The sequence below is a fragment of the Macaca nemestrina genome, chromosome 4 (assembly GCF_043159975.1).
Source record: "Macaca nemestrina isolate mMacNem1 chromosome 4, mMacNem.hap1, whole genome shotgun sequence".
NCBI lineage: Eukaryota > Metazoa > Chordata > Mammalia > Primates > Cercopithecidae > Macaca > Macaca nemestrina.
In genome coordinates this window covers 146,002,550-146,021,937 of record NC_092128.1, presented here as the reverse complement: position 1 = coordinate 146,021,937, position 19,388 = coordinate 146,002,550, and the positions used below count along the sequence as shown (strand labels likewise).

The window sequence follows — 19,388 nt, the reverse complement described above, 5'->3', positions numbered from 1 at the left end:
TTAATTTTGCGTATCTCCTCACTAGTGCATGTTTGTGGAACACATTTTTTTGAGAAATTTTTGGGGAAACCGATCAGCCACTATTAAAGCCATCAAGCTGGCGGTGCCACCAGTGTCACAAGGAATAACGATGTTTTGGTAAGGGATTGAGCTCAGCATTCCAGGAAATATTTTTTACCTATTTGTTACTGCATGCATAGGCTTACATTTTCTCAATTTAAAAATACTTTTAAAGGGTGGGCTTTTGGGATGTAGACACATAATGTTCTCAGCAATACTGTAAAGCCCCATATAATCTGCTAAACAGGCCGGGCGCGGTGGCTCACGCCTGTAATCCCAGCACTTTGGGAGGCCGAGGCAGGCAGATCACAAGGTCAGGAGATCAAGACCACGGTGAAACCCCGTCTCTACTAAAAATACAAAAAATTAGCTGGGCGCAGTTGTGGGCGCCTGTAGTCCCAGCTACTCGGGAGGCTGAGGCAGGAGAATGGCGTGAAACCGGGAGGCGGAGCTTGCAGTGAGCCGAGATCGCGCCACTGCACTCCAGCCTGGGCGACAGAGCGAGACTCCGTCTCAAAAAAAAAAAAAAAAAAATCTGCTAAACAAATAAGTGAGATGGTAAAGGATATTGCATAGATTGTAAGGGTAGGTTTAATCATCTTAGGTTTAACTAGCTCTAAAGGCAACACCTTTTCAAGCTCTTAAGAGCCTATATTTACATGGATAGGTCTTCTTCCTTCATTAAACTTGCCCTCTAAGACATTTTAGCTGTTAGTTAGAATTACATTTTGAACTTCAGGATAATTCTATATTTCTTTCTTAAAGTAAATTCTTTATATGAGCATTTAGACCATAATTCAAACTGAGGTTTCCTGTAAGTTCTGTGTTAGATTTTATGTGCATAGTGATATTCATACCACATCTATTAAAGTATGAAGGGAGGAGAATGTCAGCAAGTGTATTGTGTCTCTGCTGACAACAATTTTCCAGTGAAAGTTCACTTAAATGAGGGATTCATATATATTAAACACTATTGTTAGTGATTAGTACATAAAAATGTGGGTTTTCCTCATTTTATAAGGGGTTTTAAAACTTCAGACTGAGTACCTCTTTTGTTTAATTTTTGTACTGCTTGGTGGCATAAGGTATTTTAGTATGTGTGGATCTTTTTTATTGAGTTTGCATAGTTTGGGAGTTTTTTGGCTTAAAATGAAATAGGGAAAAAAAAGCTCTCTTAAAATAGTATCCTTTCTTGAACCCATAAAGTAGGGCTTTGAAAACGTGCAACATTTGTGAGGTTCTAAAGAGGGGATTTTGTGGTATTCTCTCCAGTGCTTCCTTCCTTCCGCCCTCACCACCCTGCTATAATCTGATAACAAATAACTTTTCAGTCAGTCAATTTAAGTTATATGTAGGCTGCAATTTTTTTAAATTTCATAATGGATGCTATTTAAACACAAACATACATTTAAAAAAATGCCATACTAAAGTCCAAAAGGAATGGTGACAGACATTTTATTTATTTAGAGACAAGGTCTCGCCCTGTCACCCAGGATACAGTGGTGCGATCTTGGCTCACTGCAACTTCCGCCTCCCAGGCTCAAGCAGTCCTCCCACCTTAGCCTCCCAAGTAGCTGGGACCACAAGTGTGCACCACGATGCCTGGCTTCTTTTTTTCCTTTTTTCTTTTTTTTTTTTTTTTGGTATTTTTTTTAGAGATGAGTTCTCGCCATATTGCCCAGGCTGATCTGGAATTCCAGAGCTCAAGTGATCTGCCTACCACACCCAGCTGACATTTTAAATATTTATTTATAGAGCTTCATTATTTGTACAGTGCCCTTAAAACCAAAGGCATTGATTAGGTTTATAGATATTGCAATTAGGCCATGCGCAGTGGCTCATACTTGTAATCCCAGCACTTTGGGAGGCCAAGGTGGGAGGAATTTGAGACTAGCCTGGGCAACATAGCAAGACCTTGTCTCTAGTAAAAATTCAGTTTAAAAAAATGAGGATGGTGGTGATGCTGGTAGTCCCAGGAGGCTGAGGCGAGAGGATTGCTTAAGCTGGGGAGATTGAGGCTGCAGTGAGCTATAATTGTGCCATTGCATTTCTGCCTGGGTGACAGCAAGACCTTGTCTCAAAATATATATATATATGTATGTATAGTTAGTCACAGTTATACTAAATGGGCTTGAATATTATAACTTGTTTTAGGGTTATAGTCATTAAAAAATACCATAATTCCTGGCCGGGCACGGTGGCTCAAGCCTGTAATCCCAGCACTTTGGGAGGCCGAGACGGGCGGATCACGAGGTCAGGAGATCGAGACCATCCTGGCTAACACGATGAAACCCCGTCTCTACTAAAAGATACAAAAAACTAGCCGGGCGAGGTGGCGGGCGCCTGTAGTCCCAGCTACTCCGGAGGCTGAGGCAGGAGAATGGCATGAACCCGGGAGGCGGAGCTTGCAGTGAGCCGAGATCCGGCCACTGCACTCCAGTCTGGGCGACAGAGCGAGACTCCGTCTCAAAAAAAAAAAAAAAAAATACCATAATTCCAAATGGATATACCAATTACTGCCTGCTTATCTTCTTATGTATCCTTTTCCTCTCCATCCCCCAAAACCACTCTTGAAATCTTCCTGTCATCCTTCCTGGCCATCTATCCACCATTAATCTACTGTAATTTCCATAATAAAACCACCAGCTTGCATCAGTGTGTTGGTTACTTCAGAGGTGGCTAAACTAGAGACTTTGGTTAAGGACCCCAAATTCTTATCAATTTGATGGTCTTGAGGGGCAGGCCATCTGGCTCATCTCTTTTCTATCTGCTGCCCATCTTTTACTGCCTGCCCCACTAAGCTCTTCTCATCATGTCCGAGTAGAGAGTAAGTGGGTGTGTGCATGCGTGCTGCAAGTATCTGTATGGCATTCTTTTTCCTGAAAGATCTTTTTTTGTTTGGCCGTCATTTCCATTCTGTGCTAATATATCCTTTCTCTTTAAAAACCAGCATCTAGCCAAGGCCTTGATGAAAAGTTTTCTTAGAGCTCCCCTGTGGCTGTGCAGAAGAGTTTATCCCTGAGGTTGCTTTCATTTAGGAATGGCATCTTTGAAGATAAAATACTTCTTCCTATAGTCTCACTTGAGATCAAGGAAACCTACATAAGACTCCCAGAGGGAAAGGACCCTGTAACACCTGTGCCCTGGCATTGCCATATGCTCTTTTTTGCAGGAATGGGGAGGAACGGCCATCCACATGCCACCCCCACCTCCACTTTGAAATAGTAGGGGGTGACAAATGGCTGCTGTTTTCTATTCTGTTGTACCAGGCTGTTTCTTTCCTGCCCACAAGAGGTTTCTGACTTTCTGACAACAGGGAGCTGAGGTTGATCTAGCAACTGGGAGGATTGCACCTGGATTTGCAGAAATACACATGCACATGTCACGCACACACATGTGCGCACACACGTGTGCATGCATGCATGTGCGCACGCGCGCGTGCACCCGTATACACACACACACACACACACACACTATGCTGCTGCAACTCCCAGGGTATCACATAATCACTCTTCTGACTATAGTGGTTTTCATTTGGCCACACTCTGCTCTTGTTTGGCTTGTTAGCACGGTAATTCAGAGGTAAGACAGAGACTCTATGCACTCTAATCCCCTTGTGGGTTACAGTAGTTTTAGATAGAAGACACTCCAGAGAGTGCTATACAATTTGGAGGTTTATAAAGGTCATCTTCTGGCCCCCATTTCCCTTTAAGAAATGACCCCCTCAATCTGTGTTATGCATGTTCCCATACTGCTGGAAGGGTTTTACTGGTGCCCTGACATTCTTCTCATTCACCCCTTCCAGAGTAAGAACTACAAAAACATCGTTTTTTTTCTCCTTTCGTTTTAGATGTATCTGCTGCCATTTATTTTCTCTCTGGTGACTGTGGTGTGATATAGGAAGGGGAAGCATCAATGGCTCATCACATTCTTTGACTGGGCCCTGTTTCACATCTCTGACTCCTCTAGAGGTTAGTCAGCCAGCATGCTGCCCCTCCTCAGCATGTCACCTTCTTGGATCTCAGGTCTTGGCATTTTGATTCAGCCTTGCAGTTCCATGCTCATCACCAACACTGCAGACATCTGCTGCCACTTTCCTGCCAAAAGCAAGGGAATTCCTGTGATTCACACTGTGAGCAGAAGCAGGGGGTCCTCTTCTCACTCAGCATCATCCCAGTTTGTCTCACTTCTTTAGCCAATATCATGAAACCCTGAAACTTTATAGCAGGATGAAAACTTAAGCCTGTAGTGCAAACTTAAACCTGTAGTCCAAATTATGAGTGAGGAAAGTGGGGCCAGGAAAGCCAGGAATGATAGTATTTACTTGGTTGCTGTTTCAGATTTCACCAGCTTTTATTGATACTTCAGCATTTCACTCAGTGGATATATCTCTCTGTGTGACTCAGAGTGTCCCAGTGGAGCACGATTAACTGCCCTGGAGCCGAATTGGCTCTGGAGGCTGTGGCAGTGTCGGCATCAATAGGGATCACCCATGACGTTTTATTTGGGATGTAGTAGGGGGTCTGAAGTTGGGAAAGTCTGAGGTGGTGCTTTGGATTGAATGTCTTGTGAACGTCCTCTGAATACATCTTGCAGAGAAACACAGAGGGGAAAACTTCCTGTTGTGAGACCAGGACTGGTTCCCTTTTAAAAAGGTGTAGGATGAATATTCCATATTTGAAATACTTGGGACCAGAAGTGTTTTGGATTTTTAATTTTTTTTTTTTTAAATGCTCAGGTGAACATTTCCTTAGAGTGTCATGTGGCACTCAAATAGTTTCAGATTTTGGAGCATTTCGGATTTGGGATGCTCAACCTATAATACCCAAAGGCTCTATTTCAGTAGAATTTATTTGTTTGCTGATTATAGCAGTGACATAGATGAATTATAGAGACCTTAGAAAATGCAGAAAATTTCAAGAAGAACATTTAAATTGTGCTCATAATGAAATTGAGAGGTGACCACTCTTAATACTTTGTGGTATAAGCATTCCAGTCTTTTATCTTTCTCAGTGTTTCACATCAACTTTTTCGAAAGCCATTACATCCTTTCCATAGCCTGATTTTTTTGTGACCACACAGTATCCTATTATATTGATAATGCCATAATTTACCTAACCCATTTTTATGTATTTGGATTTTTTCCAATTCATCATCATTATGAATAATGTTGTATCTCAGTGCTTATTACTTTGGGCTGCATTTCTTATGAAACTATTGAGTAAAAGGAAATAAAGCCCTTTTAGAGTGTACTGTAGGCTGTCATATTTCACTCCATAATGTCCTAGTGTATGTTGCCACCAGTGATATATGAGGGTACCTGCTGAAAAGTCACACATTTTTGGTTTTCCTTTTTAAAATAAAAAATAAAAAAGACATTTAACCATTTAATATCGTTCTTATATATGATTTATTATAATGTAGATTCACATCTTTGAGTTCATAAAAATATTGAATTTGGATTCTCTCCAATTTCCCTTTTAGTAGAAAGGCTAAAGTTTGGTAAGAAATTCTACTTGGAATTTTATTGAGTTGAGAAACAATTTGATTTCTGTAATTCATGACAAGTAACAAACAATTAGCCAATTAATTAAAATATCTGTTAAAACCTTGAATAATGCAGGGATTTAGTCAGGCAGTGTAGTTTTAAAAAATCAGACAAAGCAGACCTATGCTGATCTCCTTGGAGATGACCATCAACAGGAAAGATGGACTTTAAACAATGTATGTTGACATAGATCAAGTTTCTAATTCTCCATCCTTTCAAGGTGCTGGAAAGTATATGGACATAAATGCCTTTATAATATGTGTACATCTGGTGAGTATAAATTCTCAGATTTGAGGACTTTCCAATAAAAGACTCACCATATAAAGTATAAAACCAGTAAGCAATGGAATGCTAATCAAGTAATGAAGGATTCAGGAAAGAAAATAAAGTTATGCCAAACCCTGTAGGCCAAGAAATGCAAGTAGGAAAAAAAAAACTTAAACTGATGTCAAAGTCAAAATAAAATACAGAGACAAATCTCTAAATTTAACATTTTATTTGGGAATCATAGAATCACATTTTGGGGCATACAGACAGACTGGATGGTCTTCAGCATGTCCAAAGAACAAAGGAAAGATTGGAGGTTTTATTAGAAAGAGAAATGTTATTTACTGTTTTGGAAGAAAGTTCACTGGCACTAGAGAAGCTAGTGGGAGCTGCTCGGGTCTGATTGGTGAGTGATGGTAGTAGATAGAACTAGTCTTAAAGGCATAGTAGGCTGTTTCAACAGCTGGGCTTGGAGAAAATTCAATTCTTGGAGCATGTGCTGTGTCTTGAGTACTTTTTCCCGCTGGCCTCTCGACTCTTTTTTAGTTGGGTATGACAAGAATGACGCGGTTTGCATAATAAACTTTCACACTGAGTTTCCTGCAGCCTATATAGAACATAAATATTAGTGTTTTTTTACCTTTTTATAGTTTTTATTGTATTCTCTGTTGAAGTGAAACATTAAAGTTCATCGGAATAGAGGAACATTTGCCTATCACTACACATTGAGAAGATACTGTAAAGAGACCGGAACAAACGCTGGGCAGTATGATGCGTAGAACTTTCAGTCTAGTTTTTGCAAGAAAAAGAAAAGAACTGTGCTAACCATTTTGTTCATCAATATAAACTTAAGTAATGAGGTTAAATTGTAGTTCTTTGCAAAGCTCCAGGCCACCAGGTCCGTAATCGCTGGAGGTTTGATTAGATATTGAGAAAGAAATCTGCAAATCTTGGCAAAATCTGCTGCATAATTCCAAGACTGCTGGTTCTTAAACTTATCTCCATCAAAACACAGATGTCCTGTGGGCTGGACTAAGCCATCTCACTATCTGTAATCAAATGATTGCTTTCTTTTTTTTCCCCCACTGAAAGATCGGGAAAAAAAAAGTGGATAAAAATTCTTAGATAACTGTTTTTGTAATCTGTATTTTGGTTGAACCTTGCCTCATTGTATAATCAAATAACAAATATGAATAGAAAATGCTATTGACTATGTAGGGTACTTGGCTCAACAGCTTATTTTGAAGAGGAAACCATCATTTATTTGTTTTAAAATATGAAATATAATCATGTATTTTACAAATAAAATTGTTCCTATTTCTTATAACAAAATTAAACATTTCAAGATTTAATGATGTTCCATAGCCAGTAGCACGCAGTAGCTCATAATTTCAAGGTGTTTGACCACATCAGTCAGTTTGAAAATCATACCTGAACATCACTATTGAATACCTGAAGTGCCAGCATCCATGATGGAGACTGGAGCTATCCATTGGCTACTGACTTTCAGACTAGGGGTGGCAAACCTGACCCTTTGTTATAAAAATGAAAGCCCTCAGATGTGTTCTTGTCCTCATGAAGTTTTTTTCTCTACTGCAATGCCTGCAGGCAGTTTTTAGAAATTATAGCTAGTGTGCTCACTAAAGTTTTTTTATGTGCCAGACACATGCTCTATCTTTACATACAGTAGCTGTAAACCTCACACAACCTTGTAAGGTGGAGAGCATTATTACCTGCATTTTATTGGTGGGGAAACTGAGAGGCTAAGTGCATTGGCCAAGACCACCAAGTTGTGAAATTACGTGAAAGGAGAGCGTAGGTCCCTCTTCCAGCACTCCTTCCTCTATATGCACTGCCTTGCAGTAATCAAGACTTCACTAAAAGCAACTCCAGATCTCTGCAAATGTTTGAACAAGAGCTCTGTTGAAATACCGTAAAATATAGGATACAACCTTAGCTTTGAAACATTTTGAGGGGAGTTACCAACTTAAAAAAAAAATGTTTACCTTTGAGCATAACCACATCCGAAAGAGTCACAGAGCTAGTCACAGAATGTACCCCTGGATAAGTACACAATATAACCTGTTGAATAAGTAAGTAGTTTAGGCTTCTCTGCCTGCATGTTGCTAAAAATAACTTTTGCTTTAGTATAGAAGTTTTGAAAGTTGTGTAGTTCAATGAATATTTATTGACAGTGATTGAAACTTACATTAAGTTTCTCTCATGCTAATCTTGCCAAACTTTGGTTGTCTTCAAGGATTTGAAGCAAGAAAGGGCCAAGCCAGAGCCCTTGTTTTCAGATACGGGACAACAACCAGGCTTTCTCCATTTGCAGGAAGAGGAAAGAGATAAGGGAATTGTTGCATTGAACCCTGTGGGCCCCAGGAGTTTTACAAATTGTTTTCTAGGACATACCCATTTCACTCTTATTAATTTTCTGCTATCATCATTTCTGGGGTTGTACTAGGAAAATGGAAAGAATGTACCCAGATTCCAGGGTTTCAATAGTAAAGTATAGACCATTTTAAGAGCAAACTGATTAGATCACTTCTACTCCTGTGATGTCCATTTCTCATATAAAGATAAGCTGAGAAAGGTTTATTTTAAAATTAAAGCTAGTTGTTTAAAAGTGTGACTAAAGTTAACCCATGGATTGCCCTTAAGTATTGAGCTGTGATTATAAAAAACAGTTTGCCAAATATTGTTACTATGGCTCTTAGGTAGTGAAGAGAAGAATTTAGCCTTAAATTAGTTAAAATGTGCAAACCATTTAGAACAATGCTTAGCATATACTAAGTGCCCCATAGGTATTACCTATGCTTTAGAACAGTAGTTCTCAACTGGTGTACCATGGCACAAGTATATCTTTATCCTTTCTCACACATGTGCCAAAATATATATACGTATATTAAATTTTTTTGTATAGCCAAATATGTAGGTGAAGTGCACACTGATGTTTCACTTGGCTGAATAAAATAAGAGGTGAGAGACACAGTGTAATGTCAAGTCTTTGTTTACCAGAGTGAAATGGGGCATCGCCTTTTGGGTCTATAGGGGTGCACTGAGCAGTCCTGTTTAAAAGGCACATGTTTTTCCTTTTTTTGAGATGGAGTCTTGCTGTGTCGTCCAGGTTGGAGTACAGTGGCATGATCTTGGCTCACTGCAAGCTCCGCCTCCCGGGTTCATGCCATTCTCCTGCCTCAGCCTCCTGAGTAGCTGGTACTACAAGTGCCCGCCACCATGCCCGGCTAATTTTGTTTTTGTATTTTTAGCAAAGATGGGGTTTCTTTTTTTTTTTTTTTTAATTTATTTATTATTATTGTACTTTAAGTTGTAGGGTACATGTGCATAACGTGCAGGTTTGTTACATATGTATACTTGTGCCATGTTGGTGTGCTGCACCCATCAACTCATCATTTACATCAGGTATAACTCCCAATGCAATCCCTCCCCCCTCCCCCTCCCCATGATAGGCCCCTGTGTGTGATGTTCCCCTTCCTGAGTCCAAGTGATCTCATAGCCAGGCAAGGTGGTAAACACCTGTAGTCCCAGCTACTTGGAAGGCTGCAGTGGGAAGACTGCTTGAGCCAAGGAGTTCAAGGCTGCAGAGAGCTATGATCATGCCACTGCACTCTAGCCTGGATGACAACAGCAGAATCCCATCTCTCAAGCAAAAAAAAACAAAAAAAACAAAAAAATTGCCCATGACAGCAGCAGAATAAACAAGATGACCTGAAGCAGTTTCAACTTCTAAGACGTCAAACTAATACATACATACTCAAACCTTTACCGCTCCTCTATTCAAGGAATTTAATTACAAACATTCTTGTTTTAAAAATAAATAAATAAATAAATAAATAAATAATAAAAAAAAAATAAAAGGCACATGTTCAAAAAGACTAACCAGATGAGCAGCATGTTAATTACCACTGCCTTTAAGAACACTGGGAAGGCAAGTGGTTATATGGTAGTAGCAATTACATTGTAATTACTGTGACTCAGTTAGAAGTTTTTGAACCCTTTTCGTATTTCAAATTGCTCTGTACATATAAAGTGGGCCAGAACCATCAGTTAAGAATTAGTGGGGTAAGTTCCTGTCTGTAGCTATTAAAGTGATTTATTTGTTGTCTTACAACATTATACTATATTAATTTACACATAGCCTTGGAAAAACTCTTTCTCAGACTTCTAGGCTAGAGTCTAAATACATTCATGAAACTTCTTAGGACGAGGTTTTGATAGTGCGGAGATCAGGGAGAGCCTAAACTCGTAAGGCTTCTCTAATAGAGTTAGGTCATTAAAGAATATGAATATATGAAGAGTAGGGCATTAGAGACAAAATTCTATACCTAACATTTTGGTCCAAATCCTATGAAGGTTTCTCACAAAGAAAGCTGCCTTTTTGTATGTGCTACAGCTTATGTCTCTAATATCCTTTCTGTACCAGTACACATCACATACCTGATTATTGTTCAAATACTCCTCTTAACTTACCAGTGAAAGCTTCAGATCACTTAAAGAGATTGCAGATACTATAGTGAATGCAGTAGAACATCATTATTCTATTGTGTAGTAAAACCCATGAATTACATCTAAAATGTTACTACTGTTTTTATGTAGTCTTTTTAAAAAGAGTATGAAGATTTACAATTATGGTAAAACTTATTAAGTAGGTGCATCAATAGGAAAAGAAACCATTGTCCTTTCAACCCAATCCTATTTCATAAATAGCACATCAGCTCTTTAGTGATTAAGAAACATGGCTCATCTTTGCAGTATGTTGCTTCTATTACTTTTTGCCCACGGACCTAAGAGGGGAAAGGTAAAGTGATAGAGGAATTAAAGCTCCAAGGCAAAACAAGTTCACATATTTTTATTTAAGGATTCTATGAACTCAGACTGAATCAAAGTTGTTACTTAGTTTTTGCCTGGAATAATGGCTCTATTTCTAGTAGAGTGAGTAGAAGGTTAATGGTATCTGCCCTTGATGGTTTACTAACTGGTTAAATAGCTGATTGAAATGTGGTAAAGGGAGAGGAAAACAAACTATGTCTTTTTTTTTTTTTTTTTTTGGCCCAGATTTTCACATGTAGATGCCATAAAGCTTTTGATTGTGGGTCTAAAGACAAACTGTGACAGTGATTGGAGGCTTCTTTCGGGGGTCAGGAGATATATGGAAGGACAGGGAGGACAGAGGAATTCAATCTTCCAAGCAGTCTCTGCACCTGTTCACTAAGAAATACGTCAGCTCAGTTCAGGCAGTAGACTGCGGGGTGGGCCTTGGTGGACCACAAGACCTTTGTGGCCCTGTGGCTTCTCCCTTAGTTCTCAGTCTGTTCAGAAAACAATTTGCAACAACATCAGAGAGAAATGGAATGCAAAACACAGCTCCCTTTCGATGTACTGGCTCCTGGCTCTGCCTGCAAAAGATAACATGGTTTTTCCCTTAGAATACTTCTCTTGCCAAAATGATGGTATTGTCCTACTGGGATTTTTTTAGGTTTTCCCTTAGAATACTTGTCTTGCCAAAATGATGGTATTATCCTACTGGGATTTTTTAATGTTAACACAAGTAAAATAAGGTGCATTTAAAAAAAAAAAAATGACAAGCTTTTCTTGGTTTGGCTCTCGTGGCATTTGTTTAAAACTGAGGATCACCAAGCCTAGATTTTTGTGTCTCTAGTTTAAAAAAAAGTAAATTTCAAAAGCAGTTCCTAGAACTGTCCCACTCCACAGGCCTGTTGTGAGATGCCTATGTAGCTATAAGTGTGCTTCAATCTACCAGCTTTTCTAAAACTTAGCTTGATGGCTTAGTGGATAAAGATGGGACTTACAAAGCCTATTGATTCTCTTCTTGTACTCATCTGTAGAATGGGAATAGCAATGGTCCATGCTAATCTTACAGGATGTGATAAAATAATACATGGAAGGTGTTGAGACTACTGCCTGGGTCATAGCAAGCAGTTTTGCCATTATTATATTTATCATGACATTTTTGCCATTATTATTAACCCAATAATAATGTCGTGTCCCCTTTCTCGATTCTTGCCTCCCAAAGATGTCACACATTCATTATTGCCAAAAAACATTTTTAAAGCTTTCTGTTTTTCTGGTACTTGTGGTGTGGCTGACCCCAGTAGGATAGAAGTCCTCTGAGAATGGGCGCTGAATTCTGTTCCTAAGGCCTGTGGGGAACCCCCCCCTTTTTTTTTTTTTTTTGGCTACAGAGTCTCGTTCTGTCACCCGGAGTGGAGTGCAGTGACGCAGTCTTGGTTCACTGCAACCTCTGTCTCCCACGTTCAAGCGATTCTTGTGCCTCAGCCTCCCTAGCAGCTGGGATTACAGGTGCCAGCCACCACACTTGGCTAATTTTTGTATTTTTAATAGAGGTGGGGTTTTACCATGTTGGCTAGGCTGGTCTTGAACTCCTGACTTCAGGTGATCTGCCTGCCTCAGCCTCCCAAAGTGCTGAGATAACAAGCATGAGCCACCACACCCCGCTGGGAAATGTCTTAAAAGAATCAAAATAAGAAAGTTACTCTATTTAAATCGTGCCCTTTCTCTGTGTGTGATTTATGGTAATCTTACCATGGGGTATCTGATTACTTTAGAAGGATCTATTTAGCTTATTTTTTTCTTCTTTGGGTTCTTTTCTTCCTTCCATTTGCACAGCCTCCCCCAAAATAAAAAATAAAGATATAAAGTCTGTCTTCTCCCTCTTGTCAGTTTAAGTATAAAGAACTTTTGCTTCCATTTTAATAATAGAATTTTTGTGTATTTAATATAGGCAGTGATTTGGCCTCAAACTGAGTTTAGATTTGAAGAGATGAGAATATTAAAGCTTGTCAGCCAGCCCACAAACCAATTAAGTATTTCTGATCTGACAGAATGTAGGGTGGAGTTCTTTTTCTTTTCTCCACCAACACTCCTCACAATTAAAATAAATCAGATAAAACAGACACTGTGAAGGTGGGACTGAAAGTAGGTGATAGGAAAGGATGGCCCCACACCAGGACCAGTACATAAGAAGAAATTTCGTCCAAAGCACGTCAAGGGTCTAGAACAGTGCTGTCCAGTAGAACTTTCTGTCATATTGAAAATGTTCTGCATGGCCCAGCAGAGTAGCCACTAGTCACATGGGGCTGAAGGCAGACAGTGTAACTAGGATTTGAATTTTTAATTTTGTCATTCATTTTAATTTAAATAGCCACAGGTAGCTAACGTCTTGAACAGTGTTGGACTAGAAAAAATAGATTTTGACACACATTCTCATGTATGAAAAACTGCCAGAGAGCATCAGATTGCTCTAGTTGTGGAAGATTGATGTGGGACTAAAAGAATGTCTAAACTGCTATCCTGTGGAAGAGAAATAGATTTCTATTTTGTTGTTCCATAGGGAAGAAACAGCACTACTTGGGAGAAACGCTGAGCAACACATTTAGGCTCAGGCTAAAAAAACTTCCTCAGAATAGGAATTAGTCATACAAAATTCTATTCAGATCTCTTAGAGTATAAGGATGACCCCCAATTCTGAGAGTACTCAGAGTTGGGCTTGATGGCAGTTTGACAAGGACCTGCAGTTCCCCATTTATAACACGTGTCCCACACAGAGTCACTAGTTGGGCTAAGTATTAGGTGAAACATTGTTTTCATAAGTGCTCTGAAGCTACCAAGACCATTGGTATCTTTTTATTAGACATGACTATTATTTAGCTAAAGACAATGTACTTTGAGTCACTGTAAGGCTGTTTGTTTTAAAAGAAGCAAAAAGATTCTCCTTGGGATCCCAAAGCAGAACCCTGTTGTTCTCTTGCTCTAACAGTAAACATGCTCCCCAGGACTAAGATAGGTGGCACTGTTCCTTCAGTCATTAATCTTAAACTTTTCAGTGATTATTTCACCTGGAGGGGATGCTGACATGGCCACAATAGCCTTTCCAAATACCCAGAAAATTTCTGATAATAAGCAAATGGATGAACTCACAGTAGTTCAGCTGTGGTAGATGCTCTCATTGCTGGTTAGCACTTATAGCATCCATCAGCCATGGACCCGCTGGTTCCTACTGTTGGATGTAACAGATTCATGGAAAAGAAGCCTTGTAGGTAATGTCACAGCAGTGGTCTTAAATTGCAAAGAATTTCTACCAGCCTCATGAACCAGGGCATGGCATGGAATTCATTGGCCCTGCTTATCCCCCCATGGAGACGTGGGAATGGCAGGACTGTGAATGTGGAGCTGTGTTACCCAGCAGAGGGGCTAACGCTCTCATAAAGAACTCCCACAGAATTCATTAGCCGCATTTTAGCACTAGAGCCTGCACCTCTTACTTAGTAGGAGCGATGGTTCAGAAAGATAATGAAGGCCCTTAGGTTATTATTGATAGACCCTGCCTTCTTTTTAAGCAGGAGGACATTTCCTCGTTCTTTCTCTTGTTAAAATGATAAGTGCAGAGCACTCTCATTAGGATGTAGCCCCTTGGCTCCCAAGGACACGGTGAGATTTTCTTCTTTCCATACATGCTGTCTCTCTCTCTTTCCATGGCATCTCATTCCGACATTTCAAGTAGACAGGCATACATTTACCTGTTGGTAGGCGATTACATACTAATAAAAACTACAAGTAAGAAACACTAGGCAGCCCCCATTTTACAAATTGGCATTTAGTCCCTCTACAAACTCTTCTCTGGAGAGGAGTAATATCCACCTGGATGCAAGGCTGGTGAAATTATAATGCAGCCCTGTTACACAGATGGTTGTCTTCGTCTGTGGCATGTGTGCACACATAGACATTCTTGCACGTGCTTTTCTGGCAGCCCAGATTGATGTGTGCATAGGTTAAATTGCTGGAGAAATCAGCTTTCTACACCAGTTGCATCTGATACAAATTTCTTCCTCTGGCTGGGCCCTGGTGCCAAGTGTTTGTTCATTTTGACAGTCCTCAAATTTGTTGCTTTAGATTTTTTTCCTCTCATCTTAAACCCTCCAGTCCAGACTTTGGTATCACACTTTATTATGTGTAGATAGCTCTACCAAGAATATCAAGGGTGTCCAGTAAGATCACCCTCAACTTCCATCTCCTCCATTTAACGTGAAAACATTGTTATTCATGTTTATATCACTCCCTCTGGTGTCAAGAGAAAAACATGTTCTTCATTTGCAAGGTCAAAGTTATGTTCTTCAACCAACGCTTATGGTCTCCTCCATGGTTTTGTCACATCAGTCATTCCTTTCCCTTTGCCTTGTACCTGCTGTCTTTTTCACCACTTCCCTCTCAGCTCATTAACTCTAGCGAGTTTCCTCCAGTCTTTAAAAATCTAAAGGAGAAACCACCTCCATCTTGTGTCTCTCCATCCTTCAAAGTCAAAGAACTTTTATGCTTGCTGTCACCCTTCATAACCCCTGGATGAATAGTTATTATATCCTATTGTGCTAATAGTTTCTTAATACCCACCAATGACTTTCTAATAAAATAGTTTCTTAATGCCCACCAGTGACCACATTCTGCCTAGTTGACCAGCTGTTCCACTTTGGATCTCTCTCATCCCATGGACTACCTGACTTTGCCACTCCTTGTTCCCATCCTTTTCTGTATCTTTGTCAGGCTCTCTCCTCTTTCTCCTTAAATATTCGTCAATATCCCAGTGTTTATAGAGAATGTTACTTAACAGCATGGATATGAGGAACAGGTAGGCCTGACTTCAAATCCTTGCTCCACTACTTATATGGCTATGGAAGCTTGAGTAACTTAGTTTTTCTGAGTATGTTTTCTCATACTGACTTCAGATGGTTGTGAGGATGAAATTAGCAAATACATGCCATGTTCTTAGTACGGTGCCTAGTTCACTGCCACTGGCCTGGCTTTGCCCTCTTCCCACTGTTCGTGCTCTTACCTGCCACTGTTCTTTCTATTCCTGGCCTCCTTCAGGAACCCAAAAGCCACATTGTCAACCACCTGCCAGACACCTTTCTCAAATAGAAATAACTATCCCTTTTTCCCAAAGTAAATTTCTCCTTCCCCAATTTGGCTTGATAGTCTCTCTCAAGTTGGAAGCACAGATGTCCATTTGACCTCCTCCCTCTCTCTTCCCCTCGTGTCCAGTGGACAATCCATGCCTATCCTAGCCCCTGGATTCTTGAGTCTAGACCTTTGATTCTTAATATCACTGTCTTGGCTAAGGCTTCTCCTACCTCCAGCTTAGATGATTGTTCTGGCATCCCAAGTCGTTCCCCCTCTCTATTCTATTGTAAGCATTCTCCCTGAAATTGTACATATATTATTGAGTTGCCTTCTCAAGTTGTTCTCCTTTATATTTTCCAATCCCTTATTAACTTTTGGCTGAAGGTTTCATAGTCAATCTGTAACTCAAGGGTAGAAAGGGAAAAATGGTTGATGCCCTGCATAGAGTTAGAACTCATTAAATGCTGAATTAATGCAGTATAAAATAAAGCAAAATAGGAAGTGTAGTAAGTCATAATGCAATAAGAAGTGGGGATAAATGTTGATTAACCAAAAGTTAGCTTTCCATTGATACGTACTACAGAATTAGTTGTAGAAATAAGGGATTTGTAACTTGATCTTCATTTCTCACCTGAGCCTGTGATAAGAGGGTAATTGATTGGACAAACAAGTGGAAAATCTCAGCTGGCATCAATAGGCTGTCTTCTGCTCCCACCGAGTGGATGTGAAGTCACTCTCTGACCTCCCAGTCATTGCTGATGGAGCCAGGTCTCTATTCTTATTCTTTTTTTTTTTTTTTTTTTTGAGACAGAGTCACTCTGTTGCCCAGGCTGGAGTGCAGTGGCATGATCTTGGCTCACTGCAACACCCGCCTTCCAGATTCAAGCAATTCCCTGCCTCAGCCACCCGAGCAGCTGGGATTACCCGCCACCATATCCAGTTAAATTTTGTGTATTTTTAGTAGAGCTGAGTTTTGCTGTGTTGGCCAGGCTGGTCTCGAACTCCTGGCCTCAAGTGATCCACCCACCTTGGCCTCCCAAAGTGCTGGGATTAAAGGTGTGAGCCACCACACGCAACCTGGATCTCCATTCTTTATATAGGTGTTTTGATCCTAAGGAGACAACCATTGGTGAATTTGAAACAGATTCTTTATGTGATACTTTGTAATGCAGGTCTCTTGTAGACACAAGAAAGCACACTTGCTCGTTTCCCTGGGTTTGGTTTTTGTTTTGTTTTCTTCCCCAATGCCTCACACCCTCTCCTGCAACCCCAACACTTAGTACCGCAGGCAAGAAAACATTGATGTTTCTGCATCTGGCAGCATGTCTCTGGGAGAAGAGGCCAGCGGAAGGGAGTTTGATGTGTAAGTGACAGATCCCCAGGTAACACCGCTGGGGAACACTTGATCTGACCTGTTTGAAGCTGAAAACTCACCAGGTCACACTGGAAATGGTTGCTGCTGGGCATGGCTTTGATCCTTGTTTATCTTTTTCTTTTTTTTAACCTTCTTGAAAAAAAATGTTTTGTACAAATGGATACTTTTTCCTGTGTATGTTGTGTCTGCAAGAGCATTTGTATATTTCTTTTGTGTATTCCTTGTCACTGCAGGGCAGGGTTTCATAACCTTTTGATGCAAATTATGAATCTTAATGAATTTGTCATTTGCCATGGAAAGATGTTTGTTCAAATAGAGCAGGGACATTTTCGTCTAACACTACTACAGGAATATTGTGTATAAAATAATGACTAATACTTTGAGCATTCCATATTGGCTCTCATTTTAAACAGTTCATGTATTAACTCGTTTAATCTTCAGAAGAATTCATTTTTGCTGGTTTTCCTGTTGACATTTGATGAAACTAAAGCAGAGGGAAGTTAAGTAGTTTGCCTGAGGTCACACATTTAGTGAGAGACCCAGGACTCAAACTCAGGCAGGGGTTCCAGTGCCAGCAGTGTTTATCCAACTGCTTTCCAACCCTGACAAGCATTAGTGGGCACAAGCATGGAGCACTAGGGCTTACAAAATGCTCCCTCGGGCTGGCACGTTGCCTGACTTAAAGGTACCGAAGACATGGCCCTGCCTTCAAGGTCATTATTGCACGCTGGTTAGAGGAGAAGTCTGTCTGTCTCATTTGCAGACGTGTCTCTGTTGCTAAGCATGGTGTCAGGCATGTAGGAAGTGCTTAATACAGTCTTTTTGGATTGCATCAATGAAGGTTTTGAAAGGTTAATAAAGCTTGTGAATCGTCAAGGTTGAACCATAATCAATTAACAATAAAGGGGAATCTGAGACTTCTAAAATGTAATGCTCATGACTTGCTACTTTAGAAATACCAGCAAACAAAACCTGTGGTGTTGGTTGGATCATGGTTCTTATTCACTGCGGCATTTTTAAAGCTTTTTCAAGGATTACGTGGGGCTCCCAGGCTCCTTTATGATTTATAAATCTATTATGCATGTCACATAGAGATTTTCATGACAGAATCGTCAGATGAACTCATTCAAGGTATAATGTTGTAGGAGAAGGGTTGGCAAGGTTGAGGGGGATGCCAAAAGAAAATGCCTAATTTATAGGTAGAGCGTAGGACAGAAATGGATGGGGACTGGAGGCTGGTTAAAAGGACACTGTAGAGGCCAGTGTGAAGAGCAAGGATGTGGACTAGAGGAGGAGGAGATGAGCATGGGGAGGAGAGTTAACAGGACCTACTGACTAGACAAGAGGATCCAGGGAAAGAGGATGAAGCATTGTTAGGAAAGTTTCACAGTATAGTGGCCCACTGATAACCTTAAGAACCTACAAACCTAACAGTTTTAAAACGATGACCTTGAGGCTCAGAGGGAAAGGCATGTTAAGCTGTCATATCAGGTTAATTGTAATAGATTGAGAAAGGCTTTCAGACGTCGTACCTTCTGCCCCATGCTGTTAATTCTTTAAGCATTGGGACCATGAATTCTGTCTAGCAGTGTGGGTGTTGAGACCACATGAATCAAGGAAGAGGGCTTCTAGAGGCCCGAGGGCTGCTTGCTGTAGAGGAGGCAGAGGAGGGTTCCAGGAATTTCAGAAGGCGCTGTATAGCTCTGCCAGGAAATGTTTAGAGAACTGAGATGCAGCCCCCACTTCTCATTACAACATTTTACTACCATCAACCTCTCAGCAGAACTGCTGCATTAGGTACCTAGTGTTTGATTTGAACTTTGTGTTTATTCTGCATGAAAATGCACCGTGCCCATTGATGTCACTTTGGTGCTGCTGGGACAGAAAGTGGGTATTTTATGTGCTATCTCTTTTCAAGCAAGATGGAAGGGTCTTGTAAAAGTGGTTTCTAAGGAATAACCTAACATTTTAAAGATTTATAGAACAAGCGTCCACTTACCAGTTTAAGTTTTACAAAACATCTCTGCTTCTGTCTTGCCATGTCAGCAAAAGATTCTGACATTTAAATAAATAAAATCTGGTGGGATATAATAAAGTGCAAAAAAAATGATGCATCAAGTTACTACTGAAAGGAATATTGAGGCCTGAGTGATTTCCCTGCTGCTGTCTCCCAAACAGAAG

General features: G+C 40.2%; 1 protein-coding gene across 13 annotated transcripts in view; it reads left to right on the top strand.

Moving 5' to 3' along the window:
• Window positions 1-19,388, top strand: part of LOC105466343 (activator of transcription and developmental regulator AUTS2) — a 1,205,160-nt gene that overhangs the window by 709,707 nt on the left and 476,065 nt on the right. The window contains exon 5 of one of the 13 annotated variants that reach the window (XM_071094061.1): window positions 1-19,388. This exon is cut by the window's left edge and continues 9,978 nt beyond it; it is cut by the window's right edge and continues 56,118 nt beyond it. The exons of the other annotated variants lie outside the window; for them this stretch is intronic. The gene's annotated coding sequence lies outside the window, so the exon portion shown is untranslated. 13 annotated transcript variants of the gene reach the window in all.